The sequence below is a fragment of the Callorhinus ursinus genome, unplaced genomic scaffold (genome assembly GCF_003265705.2).
Source record: "Callorhinus ursinus isolate GAN/ISIS: 27379988/994484 unplaced genomic scaffold, GSC_fseal_2.0 scaffold6, whole genome shotgun sequence".
NCBI lineage: Eukaryota > Metazoa > Chordata > Mammalia > Carnivora > Otariidae > Callorhinus > Callorhinus ursinus.
Genome location: NW_027397068.1, coordinates 54464723 through 54491680, shown reverse-complemented (window position 1 = coordinate 54491680; position 26958 = coordinate 54464723). Strand labels below are relative to the sequence as shown.

The 26958-nt window shown below is 43.5% G+C and overlaps 1 long non-coding RNA gene across 1 annotated transcript; it reads left to right on the top strand.

The window, feature by feature from the left end:
- The first annotated feature begins 1548 nt into the window (after positions 1 to 1548).
- LOC141372917 (uncharacterized) lies at positions 1549 to 6499 on the top strand. Its single transcript, XR_012378442.1, has 3 exons — positions 1549 to 1634; positions 3243 to 3287; positions 6440 to 6499. It is a non-coding gene; the product is annotated as an uncharacterized lncRNA (long non-coding RNA).
- The last annotated feature ends 20459 nt before the right edge of the window (positions 6500 to 26958 follow it).

Sequence of the window (26958 nt, the reverse complement as noted above, 5' to 3'; positions counted from 1 at the left end):
GAAACACTCCCCGCTGAGCAGGGAGCCAGACTCCGGGCTTGATCCCAGGACTCCAGGATCATGACTTGAGCTGAAGGTAGATGCTTAACTGACTGAGCCACCCAGGTGCCCCTTATGTATTTTATTTTTATTTTTTTGTAAAGATTTATTTATTTGTTTTAGAGAAAGAGAGAGAGAGCACAAGCCTGAGGAGCAGAGGGAGAAGGAGAGAGAATCTCAAGCAGATTGCACTGAGGGCAGAGCCTAAAGTGGGACTTGATCTCAGGACCCTGATATCAGGACCTGAGCCGAAAGCAAGAATCAGAGACTTAACTGACTGCACCACCCAGGCGCCCCCATATTACTTTAAAAATAGCCTAATATAAATGACCCAAATAGACACACATTCTTTCTCAGTCTTATGCAATTAAAACAGTGTTTTACAGACGAGAGCTGGCTTGCTGTAGTTACAGTCTAACTTTGGAGAAAAAATAAACTGCTAAATTGCTTTTCATTGAGATGAGGCATAGATCCAGATTTTATGTAGCCCAAAGCTTATGCAATTTTGGAGTCCTTCTTGGAGGGGAAAAAAAATACCAAACAATTGACTTTGCCAACTTTACAAAATTATGTGACTCTGTGGACACATCAGTCAGGTTCCCTTACAGGGCTTAGGAAACATCATGTGAAGTGTCCCTGAGGCTTCAGCTTCATTACCTCCGTAGTAAAGTCACCTGTGACTAAGATATATTATTGTGGACATTTCTGAGAATGTTCCAGTTTCCCAAATTAATTAAAAACCTCTTTGGATTCAATCCTTGGGATGGGCAATAACATAAATAATCAGTTACCTGCACAAGGTGATGAACTATTCTGTTATTGACAGTGTTCCCTTATCATGGTTATTTATTGGCACATGATAAAACAATGAAAAATTCTAACATTTTGCATTTTTCAATGGAAATAGCCAGGATTACAAGTAGCCCTTTCACAAGACGTGAGAAAAATATGAGGGCAAAGGATTATACATATCTGAAAGCATTTTTTTCCCTCAGTGTAGATTTTTCTCCTGGAGACTTACTAAGTAAGAGAATTATATATTACTTGTATTTACATAATTACTTTCTCAAAGAATGTTACATGCATATATTCAGTTTCAGTAGTGGTTGAAAATAAAAAGAAAAAAAGAAAAGAGTAAATCAAGGAGACTAAACTCAAAGTTACTTCTCTGTAACTGGGAAAGATCAATTTTCCTGACGATGCCTTGCTTAGATCTCCATGATCAAGAAGTAGACAATTTAGATATTTACTGCATGTGGGAAATGCAAACAATCTCCATAGATGATTCTAGAAGAAACTTTGTTTCTTATAGAAACTTTCTGAAATAAGAAAAGAAAGTCCTTAATTTTCCACTGTGACCAGAGGGACTTGGTCTCTGACTTCTTCCTTGTCTGAGGTACACAATTTTAACAGCCTAATGTTTGCTCATGTTTTATCCATTTCTTTCTTTCTTCCTTTTTTTTTTTTTGGAAGATGAAGAATGAAATCATGACGTGTCCAGAAGAGGGAGGAAGAGAGGAAAGAGGTCAAGAATTAGGATCCTCAGTTAGAAACTGGAGAAGGAAAATAATGAGTTTATTGAATAATAAATTCATGTGAGTCCCCTCATCATCTCTCAAAACCATATTTGGAGCATGGGCACTGGATAAAGGAGAGGTCTATTGTTTGGGATAAGAGGATTTGGTGCACACCCAGATGGGGGGCAGGACGCGCTCAGTCTGGTCAGTCTGGGCAGGGGGGGGGTGGGGTTCACTGCAGTTGCCAGAGGGGCTCATTTGGTTCAGGTGCCTCCCCCCGATAATGCAAAAACAATATTTGTGGCCTTAGAACATTAAAAATAATAAGAGGGTTTAACTGGGAATGGTGGCACCCATGTTAAAGAATTAATTTATAATTAATTTAAGTTGAATGCACACCTCACCTTTTCAACCAAGGATTAGGGGCAGCTCACTAGATACACATGTAAGAAAGTAAATAAATACCATGTTTTCAAAACTATGGCCATGAAAAATAGAGTAGAAGGTTAATAATTGTGGTGGTGATATTGGGTGCCAATAGAAGACATATCCTGGCTAGGAGGGTACGGACACTGCAATAGAACAATAAATTTGTCTTGAAGTTTCACAGAGACCAAAGTGAAAAGGGAACTATGGCCAGTTAAAAATTTCTAATTAACCATAAGAGAAAAAACATTTCTTCTGTGAAGCAAAACTTTCATAAGTTTAGAAAAGAATTTCTCAAGTGAAGCTGTTGTAAACAATATTCATAGCAAACAAAATAATCAGTTTATAAGCTGTTTTTTATATTGCGTATTGATGAAGGCCAGCTGAGTTTTCAAAAAGCTGCTGAGTAAAAACAGCTCCGGGAGTAATCCATACTATGGAAAGTACCCAATATGGATTACTAAGCGGTTAAGCAACACACAAAATATATAAATATGAAAGCAACACGCTAAAAATATTATGTATTAGTATAATACCGGTACTTCCAATTCCTTCTCAATAAGATGTTGGAGAAATTGGCTAAGAATGGTTCTGATTTAGGTTTTCTTTTTATCTTTGCCCTTGTTTTTTGTAAATGTCATGTATTGAATAACTGTAAAGGATTTGTGTTTAAATTCTCTGATTGAGATTAAGGTTATTTATTAGCTGTATTTAATTTTCTACCACTATTTCCTCTCTCTGACACACAGGTCTTTCATTAGTTCTTGTGGTATTTGCTTATAGAACAGAAGAATGGCAACATGATTTCAGTAAGGCATTTGACAGACTTCCAAGATATCCTCATAGACAAGAGGGAGGAATATAATTGGGGAGGCAGATTTGTAGCAATTGACCAACTCTACCTCAGAAATGTTGAAAGATAAATGGCTGCCATTCTGGAGTGAGGACATAGGCGTGCTGTAAAGATGAGTTCAGGTATTAGAAATGCTGAAGGAAGAGCATATTTGGGTGGTGGAGAGATGGCCTTGGTTTTGGATGTTTATGTGGGACTTTCAGGTTGAAATATTTTTTTATCAGTTGAGTAAACTGACTGGAAGGAGGAAAGGAAGAAGGGAGGTAGAGAGATCTAGTTATACAACAAGCATTTATTACTTATTAATTATGTACTAAACAATGTCTAAAGAATTTTACATGTTGTATCTTATGTGGGTCTCCCAACAACCATATCGGGATTATTCAACTATGATCTCTGTTTTACAGATGAGGAACTGAGATATGACAGGTGAATTACACGGCTGGCAAGTGGTAAGAGCTGAGATGTAAACCCTGGGTAAAGATATAGAGAGTTGGGCATTAAGCAATAGCTGAAGTCATAGGCATGGTTGAGTTGCTCAGGGAGCCTGTATGAATTGAGATACATCAACTCCTTGAGGATCTGTTTGTTGGCTTTAGTGGCTCAGGAAAATAAAAGCTGCCTTTTTTGTGTATGCTGCCTTTTCTGAAGAGTACAGTCATAGCTTTTCGCCCCCCAGATTGGGAAAATATGATACAGAATAAGTAAGGAAGAGCATGACAGAAACCTGGGAACCGTTTCAGGAAAGTGGGAATGGTCAATTATGTGAGAGGCAGCACAGGGCCAAAGGGCAAACCAGGCAGGCAGTGACCTCAGCAGAGCCATTTTCAAAGAAAGGAGAGGAGAGAAAGCAGATTGTAGTGGCTTGGTTTGTGGACCTGGGGACTATGAAGGCAGACTATTGTAGAAGCTTGACTATGAAGGGAAAGAGAATGGGGGGTAGTTAATCATATAGGGAATCAGGATGAAGGGGAGGGGTTTAATCTTTTGCTGAGAGAGATGAGTCTGTTTTAAGGGCTGAAGTGGCAAATAGAGAGAGAGAGAGATCAAAGATACAAAAAGGGGGTAATTGTAGGAGCAAGGTGTTAGAGGATGTAGGAAGGGATGAAATCCTAAGCATGGGCAGGTAAAACATCCGCCTGGACATGAGGTAATGGTGAGTATAAATACAAGTAAATTTGAAGGTAAAGGAGAAGCCTCTATACTCTGTCATGAGGAAATAAGGCCTTGATAAGCTAAGTGTGTGGCATAGGGTCTCACAACCACTTTGGAGCATTTCTGAATCTAGAATTCACTGTGCTTTCCATGACATCTTCGGCTCTTCCAGTGAAAAACTCTCCCCTTCCTTGACTTCCAAGACACTAGGTTCTTTGGGATTATCTCAGGCTTATTTGAGGAACTCTTTTCTCTTTTTCTGGATCTTTTCTCTTCTCTCGCCATTTCAGTGTGTTCTTTGCCCCCTGGTAGTGTGATATAGTTGAACAGTTATGGATCTTGGTGCCTTACCTGGTTTCAGACTCTGGCTCTATTCTTCCTAGCTTTGTGATCTTGGACAAGGTATTTAACTCTACCGAGCCTCTTGGTTTGCTCATGTATAAAGTGGGGACGATAAAACTGAACTTCAGATTGCATGAAAATTAAGTGAGATAATATGAACAAAATGCCCAGCACAATCCCTCATACATAAGAGGTGCTCAGAAATACAACTCCCTGTCTATTCTATCTTCCTTAGTGAGCTCCCTAGAGACCCAGGCTCCATGCCTGCATGCAATTTTGAGAAAGTCACTTATGTTGTTGATTCTGTTTTCTCATGTCAAAGCTGGAGAAAGTTCTCCTTACTATACAACATTGTTGTGAAGATGAAGATGACTGGAAATCTCCAGGAGGATGGTCAATAAATCTTCGTTGAATCTAAATCTCTTCTCCTTCCTGAGTTTCACTTAACTACTCCTATGACCACCTCTCCCAACTGTATTTTCCAGCCTGTTCTTCTCACTTGAGCATTCGGCTCTATTTCTAACTACTTGTTGCATATTGCCTGGATCATCTACCAAGGGTCATAGTTATTTTTATTTTTAACTTGTTATATTCAGAACTCATCTTCAATCTCTTCCTCATCTTAGATAGTTGGCAAGCCACTTCTCCTGACCATTACTTTCCTTGGTGGCAGTCACGTCTTCTCCCATTTCTTCTCATTGTGCTGGTCATTTTCTATTTATTTTCTATCCATCACTGCCATGAGGGCTGATTCCTGTGCAGCACCTCTCAGTCTCCCTTGCCAGGTGGCTTTTCATTGGAAGCCCTTGTTTACAATAGAGAAAAAAGCTTATGTTCTGCTAGAGACCATGGTTCCATTAAATTGGAGGCTAAGACTACCTGCTTGGTTATTTGGGGCTCCTCCTGCCACGGGATGTATTGGCTGCTCACTAAGGAGAAATTTGGTTGTTGATTCACAAAATAGTCAATTGAAAATTGTTGTCCTCAGGACTCAGATCCTGCAGGAATAAAAGTTTGGCTCACCCCAACCAGTGCTGACCACAAATAAAGAGAACATGGAGTGGGTGGTAGAAGAAGGTACTTGTGATTATCAGCTTTGACCTCAAGACTAGTATAGAGGTGGGTGCATAACTTCTACTAATTGATTTTTTTCTTTATTCTCCCACTTTCCTGCTACCCTGTATGCAGTTCCGAAGGTAGTTACTATTACAACTTAGGTCCTTCTCAGAATATGACTGAATTGACATGACCCTGTGGTTGATAGTAGATCAAGGTGTTTCTCACAGGTTAGGGATCAGAGTATTTCCATCTGAGGGAAGAGCAAAATGGATGCTAAGAGGCAAAACTTGTGTGCTCTTCTGGTCAACCTCCATTTGTGCCCGCTCCTCTCTTCCCACATCTATTCTCTATCTGTCCTACCCCAGGACTCTGATCCCTGTGGATTACACCACCCAGGGGCTTCCAGCTGTGTGAAGTACAGGCAGGAGATAGAAAAGTGGGAGGGGAGACATGAGGATGTTTCTTCCCCACTCTTTCTCTGCTCCCCTGCTACATTTTTGGCAGTGAATACTCTTCGTTTTTTATAGGTAATCCTCTTCTCCATGGTGACAGCCCTCACAGTGCTTGGGTAACTCTTTCTTCCTCTTGACCCTTTTTCTGGGTCAGGTTCTATGGGAAATAGACTCTGATACTCTGCCTGTAGGAGGTTTCCTAGGGAGCAGTCTTGGGGTTACTACTTGGGGTGGGAAAGAGAGGGACACAGGATCGGGCAGAGTGAGCAGGGATAGCCCTGCAGTTAGTTGTCTTGACTTGGGGCAAATGAGCTAGACCTTTATATCTCTGTGCAGATAGGTCATTGATGCAGTTGCTGGAGGAGGGCATGTCTTCAGTGAGGAAGTTCCTTTTAGTGGAGGACAAGTCCCATAGAGGGATTTGGCTAATACCTGTTGGCCACTAGTGCTCCCAACTGCTGGTGGATGAGTTCAGTGCTCCCCTTATACCCTTCAGACTGAAGGGTCCTAATGGCTTCCCAATACTGCTTGTTGTTGGGTGTCTCAGCATCTACTGTTGGCACTCTTTTTTTTTTTTTAATTCGTTTATTTGTCAGAGAGAGAGCACAAGCAGGGGGAGTGGAGAGAGAGAAGCTGGCTTCCCGCAGAGCAAGGACCCTGATGCGGGGCTCGATCCCAGGACCCTGGGATCATGACCTGAGCCGAAGGCAGACGCTTAACCGCCTGAGCCACCCAGGCATCCCATATTGTTGGCACTCTTAATGTACTTACACCTCTGTGCATTGTCTCTTTGTTAAATTTTCCTAATTGAACAATCTGAGTTGATTTGTTTCCTTTCCGGGCTCTAATATAGATAGTAATTTAAAAATCACATAAATATATAAATACAAATTCTCATATGTTCAAGAAGAAATAAAGTATCCTATATCTGATCTGGCTGGGGAGGTGAGGGCAGGTTTTGTCAAGGAAGTGACATTTGAATTGAAATCTGAAGGGCACGTGATGTGATGAGCACTGGGTGTTATACGCAACTGATGAATTCTTGAACACTACATCTGAAACTAATGATGTACTATATATTGGCTCATTGAATTTAAGTTAAAAAAAAATGAGAAAATCTGAAGGGGGAGCCAAATTAACTATGAAGAAGAGCATACGAAAGAGAGAGAGAGAGGGAGGAGAGAGGGAGAGAGAGACAGAATGTTCTAACTGAAGACAACATAGTCTGTGGGGCAGGAAATAAGGCTGGAGAAAGACAGGGAAAGCACCCTCTGGGCTTTATGGCCTTCACTAAGGATAATCCTAAAGATAATGAAAAAGCTTTGAAGGTTTTTGAGCTGAGGAGGGACACAGATTTGCATTTGAAGGTTTCTCTGGCTAATCAAAGACCAGTGTCATTTTTAATTTGGGGAAAATTACCACTTGCCTGCCTGTGCCCTTAAAAGCAGAAAAGAGTTTTTGGTTTCTAGAAGTCTCCAGACTAGCTAGACAGAAATTGCTATCCCTTGGCAAATCCTACATATAAACTAGAGTAGTTCATGGACAGAATGCTACATGCCACAGTGCCTGGTGTATCTTTTTCACACCATGATAATTTGTTGCTTTTTCCTCCTGCTGGGTAAGATAATACTATCAATATGTCAACTATTAGACTTTTAATACAATAACAATTTTTACTACATATCAAAAAGTTGGGGGGCGCCTGGCTGGCTCAGTCGGTGGAGTGTGTGTGATGCTTGATCTTGGGATTGTGAGTTCGAGCCTCACGTTGGGTGTAAAGATTATGTAAAAAAATAAAATCTTAAAAAGTTGGAAAATACTATATACTCTATCAGAACTTATTTTACTTTCCACTCATTTTTGTAGTCCTCACAAAATATAAAAACTTCTACAACTTTGGTCTTAGAATTGATTTAATAGGGTTTCTCTTTATTCTCTCTTCAGGTATGTTAATGAAAAAAATGTAACTAGGGAGTGCTAGTCATGATTTCACATTCAGATGTAGCTAGCCTAGGACCTCAGGGCTCCTTTCTTGGTTTCTCAGTTCTTGATGACAAGTGAGCAGAGATTAACAGAGGCCCCAGGCAGAGCCCAGTCCCTTGCTGAATGTACAAAGTGAGGAAGAGGTGACAGCCACACAGGGGTGCTGGGACCAGAGCCTAGAACACTAGCATCACCCACTGTTTCTATCCCATTACCCTTCCTTGGCACCCACCTGCCTTACTTACCCAGAGAGGTCCAGAACCAGGACCTGGAAGTAATGTGCCATTGTTTTTTGCCTCTAATAATTTGGGCATGAAGATTCTCTTCATCCAAATAATTAACGAAAAAAGTCTGTTTCTGTTATCTCACTGGGTTGGTGTTATTGATTGGATTTTGTCTCTTAAAAAGATATGTTGAAGTCCTCTCTCCCAGTACCCCAGAATGTGACCTTATTTGGAAGTAGGATATTGGCAGATGTACGAAGTTAAGATGGACTTTGGGGTGCCTGGGTGGCTTGGTTGGTTGTCAGTCTTTGGCTCAGTTCATCATCCCAGGACCCTGGGATTGAGCCCTGTGTTGGGCTCCCTGCTCTGTGGGGAGCCTGCTTCTCCCTCTCCCTCTGCTTCCCCTCCCCCGCTTGTGCTTGCTCTTGCTTTGCTCTTTAATAAATAAAAATCTTTTTTTTTAAAAAAAGATGGAGTTTTACTGGAGTAGAGTGGGCTCATAATCCAGTAAGACTGGCATCCTTTTAAGAGGAGAGATACAGAGACAGACAGATGGGAAGAATGTGGCCCTGTGAAATTGGAGGCGGAGACTGGAATGATGCATCCACCTATAAGACAAGGAACACCAAAGATTGTTGGCAAATACCAGAAACTAGAGGAGGCAAGGAAGGATTCTCTTTGACAGGTTTCAGAGGGAATAGGGCTCTGCTGACATCTTGATTTCAGATAAATTAGCATAGTTTTGTTCTGTTCTATTATTTTATGGGATGTTAAACGATAAGTTGTGACTGATGCACCAGGAAATGACAGATACTGGATACCCAAATGAGTTGTGATTCAGACTAAAATGTGGAAATTTCAAAGTAACTGGTAGAGGGCTGGTTAGATTCTCATTCGTGCAGAGGGTTCAAGAGTAAGGTGACTGAAGATTGGTGGTGGGGGTGGGGTGCTTGAGGAGATTTTATTTGGAGAGAGCTGCACTGGGAGTTCTGCCTTTACACTCCCCACCCCTCACCCATGACTGTGGGCAGAGCACTGGCATCTCATACCAAGCCCAGTGAGGAGGGCTTCTCCAGGACGTCTGAGAGCTTGGTATAGACAGTGGGTAGTTGCTAGACTCCCACCTGAGCAAGGTACTGCATCCTATGGCAGCAGAGTAGAGGACTATGCCTGGGATGGGGGGTGATTGTTCTACCTTTTTAACATGACCCCAACAGCAAGAGTCTGGACTGAAGGAAAACCAAGACTGAGGTAGAATAAGTAGTTCGAGAGAATTCATTGTCTATCTCAGGAAGTATGGTCAGACATTCCCAGTATGGGACCACAGAAGTGTTCATGGAAACTTCAGCTTCAAATATCCACCAGGCCCGGAGGGTGTGATGCCCTTTTGTCAGAGTGCTGGTCTAGTACAAACTTCCCTGCCCCTCTACTTCTCCCTCTCCATATCACTGTTAGCAAGCTGGCCAGGAGAGGGTGAGATGGAGCAGGAACAAAGCCCCTTGCCCTGACTCCTGCCCCAAGAAAAGTCTTTGCAGGGAAAGGGGGCAAGATTTTAATTACTGAGTTGAGAACATGTCTTAACTTTTTGAGTAACAGTAGGGTTTTCTGTTACGCAAGAGAACAAGATAGTTGTGGGACTCCTTGAGTTGTCATTCAGTTGACAAGGAAGAGCTGCCCTCCTTGAATGGGACGCTAGGCAACAAAACTTGTTATGGGTACTCTCCATGAATCCTATTTATTCAGTGTTCTGGTTACACATAGTTTCAATTCAGCTTCTGGAGCAGTGAAATAATTTGATCAAAAAATTCTATTCATATTACCCCAGGATTATAAATTTACAAACATGTCCTTGGCTCCTTTTATATTAGTTTATGTTCAACTGTATTTCTTTTCAGACTAACAAATAGTCTCAAGGGATGAGGATGAATGCATAAAGAACAATGCTTAGCCACAAAAGACTGTTGAAGCACTAAGTAATTGTTACACATGATAGACAATATGTATCTAGACTATATAAACACCTATTACATCTTAATAAAAAACAGCAATAATCCAATTTAAAAATGGGCAAAGGATCTGAACAGCCACTTCTCCAGACATATGTTACCTTCTTCCAAAGAAGATAAATAGGTGGCCAATAAGCATATGAAAGATGCTCAAAATCATTAGCTCTCAGGGAAATGTAAATCAAAACCACAACGAGATACCACTTCACAACCATTAGGGTGGCTATAATGGAAAAGACAGATAATGACAAGTATTGGTCAGGATGTGGAGAAAGTGGAACCCTCAGGCATTGCTGGTGGGAATGTAAAATGGTGCAGATGCTTTGGAAACCTGGCAGTTCTTCCAAAAGTTAAACATAGTTATCATATGATGCAGCAGCTCTAATCCTAGGTGACTATTCAACAGAACTGAAAACATATATCCACACAAAAACTTGTACATGAATGTTCACAGCATCAGTATTCATAATGGCCAAAAAGTGGAAACCCAAATGTCCATCAATGGATGAATGAGTCAACAAAATGTGATATCCACACAATGGAATCCATCCAGTGGAATCCATCCATAAAAAAGAATTGAAGTTCTGATATATGGTACAACATGGATGAACCTCAAGAACATATGCTAAGTAAAAGAAGACAGACACAACGCTGCACGTTACATTATTTCCTTTATATAAAATGTCTAGAAGAGGCAGATACACAGAAACAAAGATGAGTGATTACTAAAGAGAACTGTGTGGGGTGATGGGGAGGATGAGGGGGTGATTGAAGTGTTCTAAATTTGATTGTGGTGGTGTTTACATAACACTGTGAATATATTTTAAAAACACTGAGTTGGGACACCTGGGTGGCTCAGTCGTTAAGTGCCTGCCTTCAGCTCAGGTCATGATCCCAGGGTCCTGGGAGGGAGCCCCGAGTCAGGCTCCCTGCTCAGCGGGGAGCCTGCTTCTCCTCTCCTGCTCTCCCTACTTGTGCCTTCTCTGTTACATAAATAAAAAATCTTTAAAAAATAAAAACACTTGAGTTGTACACTTTAGGTGAATTGTATGGTATATAAATTTGAAATGCTTTTGTGGTCCTTCAGACCGGGAGCCTCATGATGGCAGGGATGGAGCCAGCTTTGCACTACCTTCTCTCTCCAGCCACTGCCTCAGCAGGCACTCAACAAATATGTCTTGAGGAGACAGCCCACTTTTATACTGTACCTGATGTTTATATAGTGCTTCATAAATTTCAATGCATTTTTTTTGTCACTGAGAGCAGCAGTCCCCTTGTGCCCGTAACAATTCTGAAGGTGGTCAGAGTGGGTGATTAGGAGACTGTTATTCGTTCGTATTATGAAAAATGATCTGTTGTATAACAGGAGAAAGATCCCAAAACATTTCTGTCTACTAAATTTTATCTCAAGATGCTGTCTCTCAGGCCTGGTTCGTCTTGCATTTCTCGGGTCTCCCAGAGGGAAGAATGCACTTGGTAGTTGAATCAGCACAGCTCTGACAGGCTGGTTCCCAAACTGCAACCCAACAGCACAGCAATTCGGGTCACTTGTGGGGCAGAAACCAAAGAACCGAGATTCCTTTTTTGAGCAAACATAGCGATGAGACCAGTAGGATTTTAGCTTTGGGATTTTGGACTCAAGTCTTCTCAAATACTTCTAACCATAACGTTTGAGCCGGTGTCCCACAGCCATCATGTCAATAGCAATGAATTTATAAGCGCCTTCCTGGTTTAATTCAGGTTTCTAGCTTCTGGTCCCCTTTTCCCACTCCCCATGCCCCCCTCCCCCATGCTTGGGAGAAGAAACTCAAATTCTGCACATTTCAGCGAGAACCTTTCCAGCTGGAGGAGTAGGAGCCACCTTGCTAAGAAAAACTCACTGGAGGGCGCCTGGGTGGCTCAGTTGGTTAAGCGACTGCCTTCTGCTCAGGTCATGATCCTGGAGTCCCGGGATCGAGTCCCACATCGGGCTCCAGGGAATCTGCTTCTTCCTCTGACCCTCTTCCCCCTCGTGCTCTCTTTCATTCTCTCTCAAATAAATAAATAAAATCTTTAAAAAAAAAAAGAAAGAAAGAAAAACTCCCTGGAAGCCCCTCAGAAAAGAGGTCCTCTGATGTTTTATCCCAACCAGGACGCGGACTCCTAGTCGCCTACAGAACCCCTGGCCACTGTGCATTTTCACGACGTTCTCCTTTAGGTCCACCCGAGCGGCCAGAAGCTTCGGCCGACTTCCAAGGTGGGGCTGGGAAACCCTCAGAGTTCCCGGGGCGTTCCCTGCGCGGCGGGGCGCGCTCGACTCAAGGGCCGCGGCGGTCTGGAGCGCAGGTGAGCTGCCGAGCGGGCTTCGCCGCGCCGTCCCCGGCGCCCGCGCTGCGCTCCACCCCTCCCCGCGCCGGGCCCCGGGGACGCGCGAGGGCTCGGCTCAAACACCCGTGGGCTTTCGAGGGAAGTGGGGCGCCGACGTGGGGGCCCCCCCCGGACTGCGCGGCCGCGGCCGCCGCGGCCGGCAGCGCGGAGACGCGGGGCCGCCACCTCCCCTCAGGCGCTGGGCGCGGCGGCCGCGAGAGCCGCAGGTGGTTCCCCGGGCCGGCCCTTTTCTCCTCCCCCTTTCCTTTCTTTCGCCTCCCCTCCCTCTCGCCCGGTGTCGGCGGCACTTCCCCCGCTTCCTCCTCCCTCTCCAATCGGGAGGGAGGGAAGGAGCCGCCGGCTCTTTCCTGCCTCCCTGCAAACTTGAGCGGGACTCCCGTCTCCACTCGCCACCGCGGCCACCGCGCCCCGCGCCCGGGAGCTGCTCCTCGAACCTCCTCTCGCCGCGCGGCCCGGGCACCCCGGCGGTGGGAGGACGCCGCTGGGCGCCAGGCAGCCGCGGCTCCGACCCTCCGGAGCCCTTTCCCGCGGCTGCCCGGGCTCCTCTGCCTCGCCGCCCGCCCGCGCGTCCGTCGGTCAGTCCTTCCTGCCCGCCTCGCCTCCTTCCCGCGGCAGGAGCCACCAGGCTGCCCCGCGGCGCCCCGCCGCTGCCAGGACTTTCCTTTGTGTTGGATGCGCACTCGCGCCCCGCGCCGACGAGGGGCGGACTGAGGGCTGCGCTCGCCCCGGGCGGCCCGCCGCGCAGCGAGCCCGCGTCCCCGTCCCCCCGCCCCCCCCCCGCCATGCCCTTCCACCAGAGGACCGTGGAGCCCGCGCGGCTACGCCGGCCCGAGGCGGCCGGGGCCGCGGGCGCGCCGCTCTTCCGCTCACTGGAGCAGGTCAGCTCGCACGCCCTGGTCCGCCTGCTGGCGCAGCTCGCCGACCTGTCGCGCTGCGCGGGGGACATCTTCGGCGAGCTCGAGGGCCAGGCGGCCACGCTGGGTCGCCGCACCGCCGCGCTGCACCGCCGCCTCGACGCCCTGCACGCCGCCGCCGCGCGCCTCGACCACCGCCGAGTGAAAATCCGTGAGTGGCCGGCGGGTCGGGGGAGGGGAACGAGGCGGGGAGGTGCCGGGCCAGCTGCTCCCTCCCGCCCCCTGGTGGTCTCGGGTCGGCTCTCGGGCCGCCGCGCTGAGCCCCGAATCCCCAGCACCCCCAGCACCCCGTGAGGGTCGGCTTCTCGGGTGGGCACGGCCTGACCCGGGACCGGGCAGCCGCGCAGGTGGCAGGGGGCGCGGTGCTCTTCGACTCTCGGATTCCGGGAGGTTCTTGGCCGCCTTGGACGAGTGGGCGCAGTGTGGGAATTGGGCTGGCCCGTCCCACTGTCCGGTCTTTCTCTCTGTCTGTGTGGGAGGCCGAGAGGAGACCGGGGGCGCTGTAGACAGAGGAGGAGCCAAGGTCGTGGGAAAGGGTCAGGGGGAAGGTAGCCTGTTCGAGAAGCCAGGGTACGATATAGATAGGGATATATAATGATTACAGTTCTTGAGACTCGGCAGGGTCTGTAAATATCTCTGGGGATCTCAGCACGCTCTGGGGCTGCTTGTCACCTCTCTGCCTACCGCGTACGGCGCTCTTACCTGCAAACGAGAGTATGCAGACTTTTAGTTAGGGGTGTGCGTGCGCGCGCGTGTGCTATTTTGCCTTCCCACCCCGGAGCTCTTTGTGATTCACAGGACCTTGACCTTGAGCTCAGACTTTGAATCCCATTCATCTTTGTCTGACCTCGTCCAACCCTGAAAATCAAGTCTATGTCCTGACGTAGTGATCTCTGCAGCACCCATTTCATTTCAGCGGCTTAACAAGCTCCAGTGAATGAGGTAACTGGAATTTCCTGCTGGCCCAAAGCAGAGAAACTTTCAGAATGATGTTTGTGTGGTTTCTCCCCTTTTTAGTACATGGACTTGGTCATAATTCTAAGTGTAAAGAATAAATTGGAGATGGTTGATGGGTTGCAGGGTGTGAGGGGAGGTGTTGGTGAACACACGCCTAGATTTCTGCAGCTCTGAATGAAATACTGTTTCTCTTACAGTCACTTCCTATACAGTCTCAAATAGCTGGTTTCCATTTTTTTCTCTTGCTAGAAAAACTTAGCTATATTTTAATTACCTTAAAACCGGAAGTGTTCAAGTTTTCAGTACGTTAATACTGGTGAGATTGTTTTCTATAATACATCTTTCTCCAAGTTGTGAAGTTATCATGTGATGACTTTACATTTTATATCTCTTTTGTTGTGTTGTCAACAGATCCTTGTAAGTTGTGGACAGTTCCCAACTGGGTACTCCTCTCCCCTCAAAAAATGAGAGGGGGAAAAAAAATCAAGGTGGTCTCATGAAGATTTTGGACAGAATGTATCTATTGACTGTGAATAATGACCTTATGCATCAGGATATACTGTCCTAGTGGAATGTCCTCTCGGTGGATGCCTCCTTCTATAGCTTTTTTGTGTGGGGTGACTGTGTGGGTGAACGAGAATTTCACCCTTGAGGAATGATGTGATGAAGCAGATCTGACTGGTAGGTGAACTGATCTACTGTGGGAATTAAAAAACAAGAAAAACCTCCCTGAAGTTCAAGAACTCCATCTTTTGCTAGTTTTGTTTTGCATTTAAGCAGTACTTTTCTTTGTGTACATATGCACCAAATTGATGTCCAAAGCCAAAACTGCCCAAATGCCCTAACTTAACTAAAATTGTCGTAGTGACTGATATAACTCTTTTTAAAACTTTCCACAAGTTTCTTTGAATCTTAAATAGCTTTGATTTTATACCAGAAAACTTGGCTCATCATTTTTTTTATGATTGAGAAAGGAGGCTTTTATTGAATATAATTATGTGTGAGTAGAAGCGCATGTACAGAGAAGGAAGCCAAACTGTAAACACATTAGTTTTTGTGGTTTTTCACCTTCATGCACTTAATGTTTTTATTGCTAAAAAGCAATGAAACGCCTGTGTATTCATTTTACTTAGCTTCTATTAGGATTAAAAAAAACAAAAACAAAAACAAAAAAACAAAAACTGCTTCAGACTTTGTTCCTGAGTGAAAGCTACATTTTGAAATCATTTTGGTACCTTTATTATAGGCAGGCCTTCCAAATAACATACTCCATTAAAATGGACATGTGGACTTGTAGACTTGGAGTTGACTGTGAAGTCCATCTACTTCATTAACTTAGCGTGAGAGAAAGTTGAGTCCTAGAGAGTTGAAGTGGTGGTCTCCGGGCACAGCCTGGCCGTCTGATTGGCTCACCTGCTTGTCTCACTGGGTATATCCCTTACTTTTAGGATCACATGGGAAATAGGAAAAAAAGTTTAGATACATTCCACAAATAATCCGAAGGATAACTTTGACTGTGAATTTCATTCTTCTTGTCAGACAAACCTTTTTTTTTTTTTAAGATTTTATTTATTTATTTGAGAGAGAGAATGAGATAGAGAGACAGCATGAGAGGGGAGAGGGTCAGAGGGAGAAGCAGACTCCCTGCCGAGCAGGGAGCCCGATGCGGGACCCGATCCCGGGACTCCAGGATCATGACCTGAGCCGAAGGCAGTCGCTTAACCAACTGAGCCACCCAGGCGCCTGTCAAATAAACCTTTTAATGAGTCTCCCAAGGAGCAAGTAACAGAACTGAACAGTTTACCAGAAGCCGACTACAGTGGGAGATGATGCATATTTCCTTGCCTGATGGGTCTCTACCATAATAAAGGGTGTGAGTGGAGCTGTTTTAAAAATGTATAGACTTAGGGGCACCTGGGTGGCTCAGTCGTTGGGTGTCTGCCTTCCGTTCAGGTCACGATCCCCGGGTCCTGGGATTGGGCCCCCGCGTGGGACTCCCTGCTCCGCGGGAGGCCTGCTTCTCCCTCTCCCACTCCCCCTGCTTGTGTTCCTGTTCTCGCTGTCTCTCTCTCTGTCAAATAAATAAAATCTTTAAATATATATAGAGAGAGACTTAAAAAAATAAAAATAAAAACATATAGACTTTATCTTTGTAATAGAGAAACATTTTAGTGCTGTGGGCAATGATTGATTTCATCATGTTTGCCATTCCTCAAAATCTCATAGGTTAATAGTTATCCAACATAACTTTTTGTCATAATTTGGGAAGAAGGTATATTACTTTTTCTCCTACTTATCCTTTTTTTTAATATTCTTAATTTTTAAAAATTTAAGTTCAATTAATTAACATAGTGTAATATTAGTTTCTGAGATAGAGGCCAGTGATTCATCAGTCTTATATAACACCCAGTGCTCATTACATCCTGTGCCCTCCTTAATGGCCATCACCCAGGTACCCCATTCCCCTACCCCCTCCCCTCCAGCAACCCTCAGTTTTTTTCCTATGATTAAGAGTCTGTTATGGTTTGTCTCCCTCTCTGATTTCATCTTGTTTTATTTTTCCCTCCCTTCCCCTATGCTCCTCTGTTTTGTTTCTTAAATTCCACATATCAGTGAGATCATATGATAATGTCTTTCTCTGATTGACTTACTTCACTTAGGATAATACCCTCTAGTTCCATCCACATTGTTGCAAATGGCAAGATTTCATTTTTTTTTTGATGGCTGAGTAGTATTCCATTTTGTGTTTGTGTGTGTGTGTGTGTGTGTGTGTGTGTGTGTGTGTGTGTGTGTATGTCTGAAGGGGCACGTGCACCCCGGATCACTACATTTGTATTTTTGGGGTAAATACCCAGTAGTGTAATTGCTGGGTCTCTCCTACTTATCCTTAAAGACTCCCCTAATACTTTCCCAATACCCCCAGGTTGGAAGGAGTCCTCCTATAGCTTCCGTTATGGGCCTCCTGTGTCTCTCACCACATTTACCAGCATGGGCTGAAATTGTGGATTCACTTCTGCTCCCCTCTGCTAGATAGCAAGGTGCTTGAGGTCCAGGATGGCTGCATCTTTATTTTTTCAAAGCTCAGAACAGTGCCTAGAATGGGATAGCTCAGTAGATACTTGAACTGAACCAATGTTTGGTTTCTTAGTGCTCAGTGTCAGGAAGAATAACTACAAAAATCTTCAGGAGGGACTGTAATACTGACTGCTACAAATCTATGGGAACAAGACAATAACTTTAAAAACAAATGAAACAGTAAACTTTCTACCATTTTAAGGTTTTGTGCTGAACCACTAGTATGCTCTTTTCTGTAAAAGTCAAACTGCATTAATTTTGCTACAAGTAAGTGCTTATTGAAAAGAGTAACCGTAGCTAGAAATGTGGATAGTTATCTCTCAGCTCTGTAAAAATCAAAACAAATTTTCCTATGGAGATATCAATAGACACTCAACCTAATAGCCTGTTTCATTATTAAGCCCCATGTGATTTGTTTCTTTTTATAATTAATAACACTACACTTATGGAGTGCTTTTATGATTGAGAATATGTTCTTCATATTCATTATTTGACTCAAAATCAACTGGAGGGCCAGGTTGCATTATATCTATTTCACAGACAAAGAAATGGAAGTTCTGGAACTAGTAGGTATACATTAGATTGACATGGAGACTCCTGATTTCTTCATCTTAACAGTACTTCCTGGGCGAATATGAAATGTAATTGTGGAAAACGAAATAGGAAAAAAGATGCTTGCTGGCTTTTCTTATTTTAGGTCCAGAGAAGCAGAAGTTTTTTTCCCCTCCTTAGATTGTAGACATTTTCCAAGTTCAGGGAGCTTTGTTGTGTTGCACAACAGTAGTGGGCACCATTCATATCTAGCATTTGTGAACTCGCATGGAGTTGGTGCAGTTCTCAGCCTGGTGAACTTTTTTGTGATGGTCTTGATAGTATACGACTTTTATGGGAGAGATGAATGGTTGCAGGTAGTTGGCTGTGGCAGAAAGACTGGATAGACACCATCTTTGCATAAATAAGATACGAGCTTGTGTAGTGTCTGTGTTAGGCAGATGCTATAGCCTAAAACTATCAGGATGCTCTAGGTGTCTAGCTGCATTGTCCTACATCCCAACAGACTGCCTCTTGACCCAACCAGAGGGTTGGTTGTCCAGATGTCAGAATATCTTTGCTTCTTCCTCAGAAGGAACCTTTTATGCAAGGTGCTTGTCAGAGTTCTAAAGACAGAGGGGAGGCTTCACTGCGCTTCTAAGAACAGGTAGTATGGTGGTTTTTGTGCCTGCCTGCCTGCTGATAAAATGTTTGTATTGCTGGTGAAATTGACTTAAGACTTGCTTTCATTGAAACATACCACATGCTAAGGAGGGTGTTGGTATAGGAATGTGGTCTCCACCCACCTCTAATCCCTGGAGGGCCCCTAAATGTATTGACAGAAACTGAGGGTAGCTGAACAGCCAGATTGCACCTCAGGTTAAGGAGGCTGTATGAGGGGAGGCAGTGTTTTCTATACTTGCCTGATACTGAGAATTGTCTAGAACTCTTGTTAGAGTTACAGATTGCCAGAACCTTACAAAGCCTTACTGAGCCAGAGCCTCCAGTATGTTTAACAGATGCCACTGTGTCCTTGGAGAACTTCGAGGAGCATTGAAATAGACAGGACAGCTCATTGGATTGAGAATTGGGAGACTCGAATCTGGCTTCATCTCTGCCATTTTCTAATGCAGATCTCAAGCAATTTACTCAGCACCTTCAGGCCTCAGTTTCCTTATCTGTAAAATAGAGACTTTGACTAAAATAACCTTTACTGGCCTTTCCAATTTTGGCATTTTGTGATTCTAATGAGGGGTTACTATTTGATAATATTAGTAGTGGAGGTGACCTTGCAAATATGACTTTGATCAATAATCCCTCTCTGATTCTTATGGGATTTAAAAAGTTTTGTGTGTGTGTGTGTCTGAAATAAACTCTTCATGACCAAAGGGACTCTTTCAAATCGTATTTCACCCACATGGAGTACATGAAGCTTCATGTCTTGAGGGGTTAGGGGGTTCATAGCTTTCCTCCTCATCTTTAAAAAATGGTAGCATCATTATGGAAAGAGAATTGTTGTTTAAATGCATTTGCTATATGTCAGATTTCTAAAAGAGAGGTTTTGTTTTAAATTGTGATGGTGTACGCTTTAAGCCAAAACATCAGTTTACTCCTTGGGTCTTGGGTGTAATACAATTACCTGGTTCAAAAAGCTACCTACATTTATGTTGAAATGTTATTCTAGCGATAGTGTAATTTTCCTCTGTATTAGGGGAAAAGCTAATGTGAAAATTTCATCTGTATGTATTGTTTTCAGATTGGGACTAGCTAATGAAAAAAAATTAAAAACGAGAGAGAGAAATATTTGAGATTTTTAATATTTTAGAAGAAAATTCAGAAAATGATGCAGTGTTTTCCCCTGGCTATCATTTTAATGTGTTTAAAAAAAATCAAGTTTTAAGTATAAGATAAAATGATTTATACCTAACTGGGCACCTAGTGATTTTTAAAATCATTTAATTCTGTTTCTCCTCAAATTCGCTTTTATCCTGGGATGAATTATTTCTGCAGGATTTGCAGTTCTAAAGCAAGAGGATGGTGCTGATGGCAGTCTTGACTTCACACATTACCTTTGTGGTCTGCACGTCTCAAAATGCGCACCTTAGCAGCGCCTTGGACAAATGTAGCAGAACAGATGGAGCTTCTGTTTCTGAATGAGGGCTCTTTTGAGCAAACACCCTGGAGGTCCCAGCCTCAGTCCCTTGTGGATTAAATGACATGTCTGTGAAAGCATTTAGCATCCCTCAAACAAACAATGACATTACTGATACCAGTATCTATACAGTGGCAGCAATGGATTTCCAGTTTCTGGCATCGGGCTGACTTTTTGGTGACTTTGTATTGCCCAAGAACACCAACAGCTGCTGTTGGCGCCAGAGCCCTGAATACAGGAGCCTCCCTTTATCTGCGGGGGTACATTCCAGGACCCATAGTGGATGCCTGAAACCATGGATGGTGCCAAATCCTGTGTGTACTATGTTTGTTCCTGACATAGTGTTAGGCTACTATTGAGCCTCTGAAGATGGGTCAGAAGGAGGATCGTCTGCTTCTGAACTGTGGTCACTGTGAGTAACTGAGACCATGGAAAGCTGAACTGTGGGTCAGGGGGCTCTACTGTATGTGCAACAGCTCTACAAGGTGGATACTATTATTATTTCTCTTTGACAGATGACACAGTTAATGCCCAGGAGGCTCCCAAGCCTCCGTCTGCACCCTACTCCTACCTGATTTCGTGTTCCCACTCTGAACAAATAATTTGCTTACCCACGTTCACAGCTAGTAAGCAATGGAGCTGGTGTCTGAACTAAGGCAGGCTTGTCTCCAGAGCCTGTGCTACCATTCTGTGGTGCTGTCTCTCTTGATGTTATGACATTGTGTACTCAGGTGAGGAAAACTGACCCCAAGAAGATGTGGCAAAAGCCTGTCACATAGCTGAGGGAGAAAGCCCCTGGCTTTCGGGCTTTTCCCTTTTCCTTCTCTTTTTGTTTTGAAACCTCTCAAACTCCTAGTGGATGGCCAAGAAATCTGAGACCTGCATCTAAAGTACGTTGCACGGTGCTTGGCGCATCGCTACCATGTATTTAACATTTCCTGTTGTTGTGTGGATCACTGAGAAGGCCAAGTGAGCATCTGTGTGCACGTCGATGTCCACGTAGTACCTCGGCCGGCCCAATCCGTGGGAGGCTGCTCAGCTGCAGCCTGCATGGTGAAAGCTGACCAAGTTAGAGGGGAGCTTATGCCCGAGAGAAACATAATTTGAAAACCAGAAGATTCGGCCCAGGGATCTTAAAGCATATGCGGTTCCTGACAGCAGCATGCGCAGGGCTGTTGTTTCTCTTTTCTTCACGGGATGTGGGAGTTGAGGCTTGGGAGAGCGAGCCCATCTCTTGGGGCCTTTATGTGTCCTCTGTCTCAGAGCCCTTGTCACCCCCATTTCCTCCTATCAGGGGAACTGCATACCTGGCTTAGCTCCCACTTCACTTCCTAGATGTAAGAACTCCCCCTTTTATCTCAGTTGCCCGGGAGGCTCCCCAGCCTCCGTCTGCACCCTGCTCCTACCTGATTTCGTGTTCCCACTCTGAACTTGAGAGGCCCCGCTCAGACCCCGGCTCTCCTTGGGCATCTTGGACCTCAGCACATGTTAGCACGGTTTCATTCATCTCATGTTTCCGGCACTTTCTGAATCATCAGGTACATTAGGGGCTTGTTTAAAAACAGATTCCCGGAGATCCTGGAGATTTTGAGTCATCAAGTCTGGGGTGAGGCCAGAAACATGCCTGGCCAACAAGTACCCCCAGGTGATTCTGATTAATCAAGTTTTGGAAACACCAGTCTATGTGGTGTGTTAGGAATCTTGCCCATGGAGGGTGGCGGGATACTCTTCCGTTCATGAAGTATAGTTTGGATTATTCTGCTAGTGCTGCTAGTGCTTGAGATTACAAGATGAATGCTGTACAGTTTCCTGTGGATGATCAGATATGTAAATAAATATTAAGGAGTAAAGTTAACCATTATTTGTGACATTATTTCTAAAAGAAAATCTGTTCTGAATTCCAAATTGCCCATTTAAATTGGATTTTTAGAAGATCTCTAACTTGAAAGACCTGCCTGTAAGCATGTGGGACAGTGGCCCTTTCTCACATACAAAATACTGACTTTAAATGTTGAGAGCATATTTTGCTTACAAACTGTATTCTGAAAAAGAAATGTAAACCTTCTGGAATAAGAGTTCTTTTCCTTGTGGGTTGGTGGATTTTTCTTTTTTTAGTAATGCTTTATTTTGACTTATTCTTCTGGAGACAGGAAACTTCCTTCCATGTAGAAAAGCAACGTCTTGCTTTGGGAGGACAGACAACTGTTTCAGGTTATTCCTGCAGGGATGTCCTCTGTTACACTTTCCCTGCTCCTTTTCTGATTAAGAGCTGGTAAAGATGTTATCAGTAATATGTAGGGGGGACTGTGTGGTAATGGGCTGGTTTAAATTGTAGTAACACATAGTAAAATAGAATGGGGGCTTTCTACATGACAATATTAGCCATCTGATAAAATGTTCTGAGAACCGAGAGACCACCATGTGTAGCAAAGGAAATTGAATTAAGCAGATGCTATGCTATGCAGAATCAAATTATGCCTGATTCTCTTGGCATCTGAGAGCTACTGCTGAGTAACACTGTGTTTTCCCAGCTCATGGTCTGGCTGCTTTGACCATCATCGAGGCCAGAGCACTGTCCCCCATCTCTCAGGATCTTCCAGTCGTACTCATTAGCTGACTCCTGGCATGACAGGTCCAGAAGCTGCAGGCAGCCTGACCCCACAGCCAGTGTTCTTTACCTCTACATTAGATGACGGCCAAAGTTGCCGGAAAATCATGATGCAGCCCAATCATCTTAGCCTAAATTTTCATTTAGTTTACTGAGCAGGCAATACATTTACATTGTTGGAAAAAAAAAAAAACAGATAAAGAAAGCTATGCAATGAAGTCTCACTTCTGCTTCTGTCCCCTCTCTGCTTTGTCATTCCCCCCCCACTAGAATAATCATTTTTATTAGTTTCTCCTTGTTCTTCCAGAGTTTCTTTATGCAAGTATAAAAATATTATTTAGTGTTATTTTCCTTCCATTTGCCATGTGCATAATTTGGGGATTATCCTGTTGCTCTTCTTTATTTGTATATATAATCCAAAGTGATTATTTTAATTATTTTTCTGTATGCCTTTTAGCCAGTTTTTTTTCCTATTTGTGAAATTGCACTTTTTTTAAAGTTTTTTTTATTAGAGAGAGAGTGCATGTGCATGCAAGCATTGGGAGGGGCAGAGGGAGAGAGAATCTCAAGCCGACTTTGCGCCTGGTGGAGCCAGATGAAGGGCTTAATCTCACAACCCAAGATCACCCCCCGAGCAGAAACCGAGAGTCGGGAGCTCAACTGACTGAGCCACCCAGGCACCCCAAAACTGCATTTTTTTTTGGTCAGAAAATGCAGTTGATCTGGTAAAAATAAGATTAATTACCATTGAAATTCAGTGTTAATTTAAGCTCTTTCTTAGTTTTTTATATTGCTAATGCTTTGCTTTTAGGTATATTTTAGCAGATTTTTTTTTAAAGATTTTATTTATTTAATTGACAGAGAGAGAGACAGAGAGAGAGGGAACACAAGCAGGGGGAGTGGGAGAGGGAGAAGCAGGCTTCCCGCCGAGCAGGGAGCCCGATGTGGGGCTCGATCCCAGGACCCTGGGATCATGACCCGAGCCGAAGGCAGTTGCCCAACCAACTGAGCCACCCAGGCGCCCCTTTTAGGTATATTTTAAATAGGAGCTTCTCAAGAGATGGTTAATCTTTTCCTGTATTAAGAAGGAAAAAGGGGGTGCCTGGGTGGCTTAGTCGGTTAAGCATCTGCCTACAGCTCAGTCATGGTCCCGGAGGCCCAGGATGCAGCCTTGCATTGGGCTCCCTCCTCAGCGGGGAGTCTGCTTCTCCCTGTGTCCCTCACCCCACTCATGCTCTCTCTCTCTCAAATGAAATCTTAAAAAAGAAAGAAAGAAAGAAAACGGGAGAAGGGACTTCTGTTAAATGTCTGTAACAACACAATATAGGTTGAATTTATTTAAAAGTGGGCATTTTCTGCCTTCTATCTGGATATTCTGCATGCTAAATGTGAATTACTTCCTGGTTGGGGAGGGGACTAGTACCAATATAGAGCTGCATTTGAATTTCAGTGTGGAATGTTTTACTCTGACATAATAATTTCATTTGCTAAATAAATGCATTTGATCATGAAGTCTGCTTGGGATTTTGATTTCACTGGGTTGGTTATAACTACCTTGCCTGTAGAGCCCACTATAGAATGACATTGACAGACATGTGAAGGAAGCAGCTATGGTCATTTGAATTATTTTTTTCCCGTTTGTTAACCTGCTTAAGACCAAAGGTTTGTCCTGAATTAGTATAGAAATGACTAATTAAAGCATTATTCATGAATGTGGCCTCAGAAACATAACACATCCTACCATGTCAATAAAAGTACATTAAAAAAGCTTTAACTCATGGGGGCTCCTGGGTGCTGCAGTCAGTTAAGTGCCAACTCTTGGTTTGGGCTCAGGTCATGATCTCAGGGTTGTGGAATTGAGCCCCATGTAGGGTTCCATGCGGAGTCTGTCTAGGTTTCTCTCTTTCCTTCTCCCTTTGCCCTTTCCTGTCACACGCTCTCTTTCTCGCTCTCTCAAAATAAACAAATCAGTCTTAAAAAAAAGCTTTAACTCTTATGGAGTTGTCATAAAATAGTTCTGATTATAATATTAATGTATATTCATCATAAAGTTCAACCTGTAAAATGCAGAATATATAAAGAAGAAAAAGTATCATAGCCCAGAGAATGTTGAATTCCTCTCCTTTTTTGCTCATGTATCTGTATGAGTCTATATGAATGGCTCTATAGCAACAGATAACTTTTTTTTAACAGAACACAGCACATCACTCTCTATAAATAGTTTTGTGTCCTGATTTTTTAAAACTTAGCTTATATTGTGAGAATTTCTCCCAGGTCATAGACATCCAGAGACTGTCTTAAAGAGGAGAGGATCTCTTACTTTGTGTTGGCTCCCCAGTGAAGTCCTTTTGATGTTCTCTGGAGTCTGTTTACACAAGAGTTATCATGTGGACAGAAGTTTGTTATCTTCTGGGGCTTCCTAGGGTTTCTCCCCTGTGTTATTTATGAACCTTTAAATTGCACTCATGAGGTAGCATTTAGGAGAAGATGTGCTGGAATTCTATAGTCCAGTAGACTGCTAAGTCTTTGTCATTATCCCCTTTCTGGACAAATTAACCCTATTTTATACTAAGGTTGACCCACAATGACAGTTCTCTTTCTCTTTACAGTGAACAGGTCATTGAGTCAAAAGATGGTTGTGTCCTTTCCTTATTGGTTTTTTAGTTGAGTAGTGTGCCTGTTTGCTAATAAATTATGTTGCCTTTTTTTTTTTGTAGGAGAAGTTACATTTCTCTTTTTCCTTTAAAAAACAAATAAGCATTTCCCTTCCCCCTCCACCAAAATGTCAATCAGACATCTGTCTCTAGGTTTCTCACCTTGGTTGGTGCCTGTTCTTGCAACATACGGGGTCTGTTTAGATTTAGCTCAACAAGTTTTAAAAACAAAGATCTGTTACCTATCTCTTGCTCCAACTTTGGCTCTCATTTTGTGGCAAGATGAGGATTAAACTTGCTCCATTTATTTTAAATATTGGGTGGTTTAATTGAAAAATTAATAGTCTATAGAAAACATTGAGGAACTGGGCAAATTCACCCATGGTAATGTGGCAGGGAATGGAAGCATGAAAGGGGGTGGGAGAAATGTCTTTGAATGCCATTAGTAAATTTTACATAATCTAAATATATTGCTTGCAAATTGCAAGGCCTGCTCAATAAAAATAATTCATATTAACATTTATGGGATAACATTTATAGCTAACATTTATAGGATACTTACTATGTGCCAGTTTCATTTAATCCTCATAAAAACTGTATGAGAGACATAGTACCACCCCCCATTTTATTGATTTTACTGTGTGGCTACAGAGAGGTCAAGTAATTTGCCCAAGGTCACACAACTGGTAAATGGTAGAGACAAAATAAGGTATAGGTGAGTTCTATGTTTAACACTTTATTTGAATAATTGTAATTATTTTTTTGTGAATTTTTAAGTTCATTTTAATATTGAAAAATTTCTGAGTTTGGCTAGGAGTTGGTCAGTATTTTCTATTTTATTCTGGTTATTTTAAATCATTGTGCCCATTGGCATGACCTGTGGAGGTGAATTAGTAGCTCATGTGATAGTGCTGATATGAACCCGTAGAGAATTAATCAAGTTTATTTGGTTCTTTGAACTGCACTGATGAAAGGTACTTTAGTCTCTAACATAAAGTCCTTTTGTTAATGCTTCCCTTCATTCTGGCTTCTTTTCCATTGCCAGACGTTCATGATCAGTGTCAGAAGACAGGTGATGTAGGAACAAAATTCCATCTCTGGCTTATTTTGATTTGATATGTTAGGGGAAACTTCTCTTTCCTGCTCTCCCCAAGCTTGCTGTCTTTAAAGGCCGTGTTGCTGTAATGCGCTCTCTCAAGCCTATACCTCAAGGACATTACTTAGTTTACTTGTTAGTGATGGAGGGTAAGAGAAGCTGTGATGAGATGAGCTGGCCTTTCCTCAACTCTCTAGAACATTTACCTTTGTTGACGGAAAATACCTTTAACTACGTGGTGCTTACAGGTCACACCAGCCAAGAATTTAACTTAGATCAGCAGTTCTCAAAAGTGTGATTCCTGGGTGGGCATCATCGGCGTCTCTGAGGAATTTGCTAGAAATGCAAAATCTTGGCCCCACACCAAACCTCCTCTATCAGAATCCATGGGGATGGGCGCAGCAGTCTGCATATAACAGCCCTCCAGGTGGTTCTGATGGCGACGTTTGAGAACCACCATCCGCAGAGCCAGAGAGGTGAATCTGCTTAGAGACCTACCACCTTTGGCTGGGCTGTGGGCCATGAGTGGGGCTGCCAAAACTCAGTTC